This window comes from Euprymna scolopes, chromosome 24, assembly GCF_053919585.1.
Source record: "Euprymna scolopes isolate OS-2025 chromosome 24, ASM5391958v1, whole genome shotgun sequence".
In the NCBI taxonomy this organism is placed as follows: Eukaryota; Metazoa; Mollusca; class Cephalopoda; order Sepiida; family Sepiolidae; genus Euprymna; species Euprymna scolopes.
Genome location: NC_136505.1, coordinates 94,347,158 through 94,352,792, shown reverse-complemented (window position 1 = coordinate 94,352,792; position 5,635 = coordinate 94,347,158). Strand labels below are relative to the sequence as shown.

The window sequence follows — 5,635 nt, the reverse complement described above, 5'->3', positions numbered from 1 at the left end:
TTTCTTAATTTTAAACTTCCAAAGTATTTTTCAACAAGTTGTAAAATTAGAAACAAAGCACTCCACACACACCCACACACTCGCCATCGGCCAAGCAACTTGATTTTTTCTTTTCCTTCTTTACTTTACGGTCATATTTAAAAAATGAATAAATAAATAGATTTGTATCAAAATTGCCAAAATGTTAATGTCTATGTATATACATATATACGTAAACAATTTCTTGACGAGCCGTCCCACTTGTTAACAAATTTACCGAATTTCCATTACTAACGATTACTATATTGTCCAATTTCTACGGTACACTCTTTAAACCTTATCCTCGAGTAGCCTCTTGGCCTTGATAAGTGGTGATGCCTTAGGTGTATCAGAATTTTTGTAGGAATTTTTGACACTTCTAACACGAAACTGCGAATAAAATATAAAAATCTCGTAATTTCTCTGTTAAAAGTGGGTTGTTTATTTTCTTTAGTGATTATACTTCCAAAATAAAATATTAAAGTTGTTTTAAAAATAATAGAAATATTTTTTTTTTTAAAAACAGTAATGAATTTTCCGAACTCAATATTTTTCAATTTTTAAACTTTAAAAATCTATCAAAATTTTTCTATTCATTCTATTTTTACGATATTTTCAGGGTCAATGTGAAATTTTATGTTCTTTCCAATAAATCGAATATAATATTTTAGACAAACGTTTTTTTTTAATTCACGCCCCCCACTATTTTGAAATGTCTATTAAAAAGTAAATAATTTATGTGCCAAAGTTTTATATATCACAAATTGAAGATAAAAGATCAATAAATAATATATTCTAATTTAAAACAAAAAAAAGTATTGTTTTTTAGAAATTTACCTGTAAAGTCCGAAGTTTAAAACCTTTTTAAAAAAAAACACGTTGTTTTTTTTGTTTGTTTTTTTTTTTAATGAAACCTTGGTCCTTGCTCTTTTAATTGAAAAAAAAAATTAGGGCTTGAATTACATTTTTCGAGGAGTTATAAGCTTGGAAAGACAGGGGGTCGAATAATTCACGCCTCCCATTTTGAAATGTCTATTAAAAAGTAACTAATTAATTTATGTACCAAAGTCTTATATATCACAAATTGAAGAGAAAAGGTAAATAAATAATATATTCAAATTTAAAACAAAAAAAAAGTATTGTTTTTTAGAAATTTACCTGTAAAGTCCGAAGTTTAAAACCTTTTTTAAAAAAAAAACACGTTGTTTTTTTTTGCTTGTTTTTTTTTAATGAAACCTTGGTCCTTGCTCCTTTAATTGAAAAAAGAAATTAGGGCTTGAATTGCATTTTTCGAGGAGTTATAAGCTTGGAAAGATGGGGTGGAATTATTCACTATTTTCACGAAATTTCTGACACACTGATGCCTATGTAAAAAAAAAAAAATGAATGAATGCAAAAACGTCTGTTTCGTGTTTATAACATGATGCTTTATTTGAAATATTTTCAGTGGAGAATTTGTGAAGTGATAACGATCTCCCGAAGGCGTCTAGTATATATATACACACACACACGCACACACACACACACACACACACATATATATATATATATATATATATATATATATATATATATATTGCGTAAACTTTAAGTATTTACTTCAAAAGTGCTCAATACGTAGGTAGAGCTAGTTAGTAAGTTATAAAATACATATGGCGATATGTAGCTTAATCGCCATATATCTTTTATAACTTACTTACTATATATATATATATATATATATATATATATATATATATATATATATATATATATATATATGATGTGGGGAGTTGGGAATTAAAAACTTTATACAGAGTATATATGGAATATTTTCAATGTCAAAATGTCGTGTTAGTTTAAGATCACCTCCAGTAGGGGATGTGGCAGATAAGTAGTTGTGCCGGTCGAAATAGATGTAAGTTCCCCCAAAAACAACTTTATTTAAACACTTCGAAAGTGGGCCTCGATCACTGACAAAACAGCAAATTCGTTACCTAATATGGGTCACTACAAGAATGTTCTCGCCAACGAAAGAAATACCGGTTCTTTACATTATATATGCTCAAATTCGACCGTGTCTCAATTTGCATATGTCATTTTGTCGTTTCCTATAGGCTGGGTTTCGAGTTCTTGAGGTGACTGTTTACAATACGCACACACCACCCTTAGATCTAAAATACATTTCATTTATATATATATATATATATATATATATATATATATATATATATATATATATATATATATATATATATATATATATATATATATATATATATATATAGCTCAAATCATCTTATAACGACGTATGTAACCCACTTTCCGGTTTACGACATTCGGTTGCGCATGCGCGCATGACCTGCGCACTGAAATATTAACGTTATTATTTCGAAATTATTATTTAACATGGGAAGAGTGGGGTTTAAAATACAGAAATGGACGATGTAAAAAAAAAAAGTAGATATATCAAAATTTGAATCTAACTATAATAAGTATTATGGTATCTGTTCAGTGCACATTTACCTATAAGTATGGCCAACCACTTATAATTCAGTAACTGTAATTTTTTTTTCAAAAATAATCAATTATAATAAACAGAACGACTCAGAAATCTATCTATATTCTTTTTTCGTTTTAATATACTTTCATAGAAATGTTTCTGTTATGTCAAAAAAAAACTATTTTTTCATGTGGAGGTGGAATTTTGGGCAAGCACCAATAATTTGATAAAAAAAATTAAATTCATTAGAATGCATTTCGGATGTACTAGTTTCATCGCTCAATATCAAATGTGCTTCATTTTCAGTAAAATTTTATTACTTGGATTTATAATGTTAGAGAAATTAAATAGACAACATACAACATAATCTGCATTGTTTTTTTGTTTTTTTGTTTTTTTGTGTTGCAGGGGCGGGGGCACGAGTGTTGAGATACTTAGAAAAGGAGAGCCATTGGCCATCAAAGGTTGAGAAACACTGCATTAGACTTTGTTCACTTTTGGTTTGAGAAAAAAAAAATCTCCCGGTGGTTCACGTTTGACACAATAGAGACATCCGATGATTTGGGTGGGGCGGGGACGATCCCATTTTTATGAAAAAATTTTAAAAAATAAAAAAAAGTTAGAGGTGAAAATGGATGTACGAACACAAAAATTCGTGAATATATCATTGTTTGAAACAAAAAAAATGTCTGTAGCCCACATGGGGACTCGAACCCCAGACCCTCAGATAACTTATGTGAATAATTCTTAAAAGTCTGATGCTCTACCGACTGAGCTATGGAGGCTGACACTAAAGTAAACAATATTTTTATATTTATTCTTATCTTATCACCTTGTCTCAATTAATCACAGCTGTTTCCTTTATTATAATATGCCAGTATCAGTGATTATTTATTGACAATAAACAGTCGTGTTCCCTGGAATCTGAACGACCACAAATATTATTATTATTATTATTATTATTATTATTATTATTATTATTATTATTATTATTATTATCATTATCATTATCATTATTATTATTATTATTATTATTGGCTCATAAGGAGCTTTCATACAGTTCATAAAGGATTTCTCATGTGGTGTTCTCTGGAAGCTGATTGACAACAAGTCTCCCCAGGTTTCTAGTACTCTCCCCCTCTTTCGATAACATTTGCAAATGAATTTGCATTATCGCAACAGCCGCTTACCATTGATTTCTCGCTAGCAGCGGCCATTGGTCTCCACTGCTGTTTGAGTGACAATAAGGCTCCCCAAGGTATCAGTTCTCTAGCTGTACCAGAATTTTTTTTTTTTGGGGGGGGGGGGGATTTTTGATACCCCTAACACGAAACTGCGAATAAAATATAAAAAACTTGTAATTTCTCCTTTACAAGTGGGTTGTTTATTTTCTTTATGGGTTATACGTCCAAAATAAACTATTAAAGTTTTATCAAAAAGTAATAGAAATATTATTTTTTATTTTTTTAAAAGCAGTGTTTACAAAGTGTCGGCCAGCGTCCATGCAGCCTATTTTTTATTTTACGTAATGAAATCAATTGAATTTTATGAGTTAAATATTTTTCAATTTTTAAACTTTAAAAATCTTTCAAAATTTTTCTAATGATTCAATTTTTATGATATTTACAGGTCAATGTGAAATTTTATGCTTTTTCTAATAAACCGAATATAATATTTTAGACCAACGTTTTTTTGTTGTTTTTTTTTTTTTGCTAAATTCACCCCCACCCCCACCCCATTTTGAAATGTCTATTAAAAAGTTAATAATTAATTTACTCACCAAAGTTTTATATATCACAAATTGAAGATAAAAGATCAATAAATAATATATTCAAATTTAAAACAAAAAGAAGTGTTTTTTATAAATTTACCTGTAAAGTCCGAAGTTTAAAACCTTTTTTTTTTTTAAAGAACACGTTGTTTTAGTTTTTGTTTAATGAAATCTTATAATCGTCCTACACTGTACAGAAAGTTTCGTTTTATCACGAAAATTATTTCTACTCCATTCAATTTTTTTTTTTTTTAGATATTAGAAAAAAATTCAATCCTTAAAGTGGTAATTAAATACATTAAATAAAAAACTCGTGTATTTTTGGAGAAAAGAAAAAAAAATTCTAGAACTGTTTTTTTTTTTTTTAGATATTAGAAAAAAATTCAATCCTTAAAGTGGTAATTAAATACATTAAATAAAAAACTCGTGTATTTTTGGAGAAAAGAAAAAAAAAATTCTAGAACTGTTTTTTTTTTTTTGTTTTTTTCAGGCCAAAAAATTATAAATAAAATATGACTAGTTTTCAGGTATGGAGGCACAAATTTCTATACGTGCAAAGGTAGACGGCTAACGCGAACGTGTGGTTTTTACTTCCTTCTGTCCACTCGTAATCCAAACAATTAAAAAAAAAACTGTTCGTTTATTTTCTTCAAATCTTTTAAAGAAAACCGATTTAAAAAAAAACAACAAATATTGCATAATTTGCTATTAAACCTGGTATTATTTTTAAATTTTGTCCTTGTTCCTTTCATTGAAAAAAAAAATTAGGGTTTGAATTTCATTTTTCGAGTATTTTTTATTTTTTTAAAAACACTGCATTAGACGTTGTTCACTTTTGGTCTGAGAAAAAAAAATCTCCCGGCTGGTTCACGTTTGACACAACAGAGACATCCGATGATTTGGGTGGGGCGGGGACGATCCCATTTTTATGAAAAAATTTAAAAAAAAAATTTTTTAAGTTAGAGGTGATAATGGATGTACGAACACAAAATTCGTGAATATATATCATTGATTGAAAAAAAAAAAAGGAAAAAAAAATGTCTGTAGCCCACATGGGGACTCGAACCCCAGATAACTTATGTGAATAATTCTTAAAAGTCTGATGCTCTACCGACTGAGCTATGGAGGCTGATACTAAAGAAAACAATATTTTTATATTTATTCTTATCTTATCACCTTGTCTCAATTAATCACAGCTGTTTCCTTTATTATAATATGCCAGTGTCAGTGATTGTTTATTGACAATAAACCGTGGTGTTCCCTGGAATCTGAACGACCACAAATATTTTCATTATTATTATTGGCTCACATAGAGTTTTAACACAAGTCAATAAAAGATTTGATTGGAAACCTGTGGTGTTCTC

General features: G+C 28.6%; 1 non-coding gene across 1 annotated transcript; it reads right to left on the bottom strand.

The window, feature by feature from the left end:
- Nucleotides 1–3,193: 3,193 nt before the first annotated feature.
- Nucleotides 3,194–3,285, bottom strand: Trnak-uuu (transfer RNA lysine (anticodon UUU)). The gene is given in 2 exon segments: nt 3,194–3,229; nt 3,249–3,285. It is a non-coding gene; the product is annotated as a tRNA-Lys (tRNA).
- Between the last annotated feature and the right edge of the window lie 2,350 nt (nt 3,286–5,635).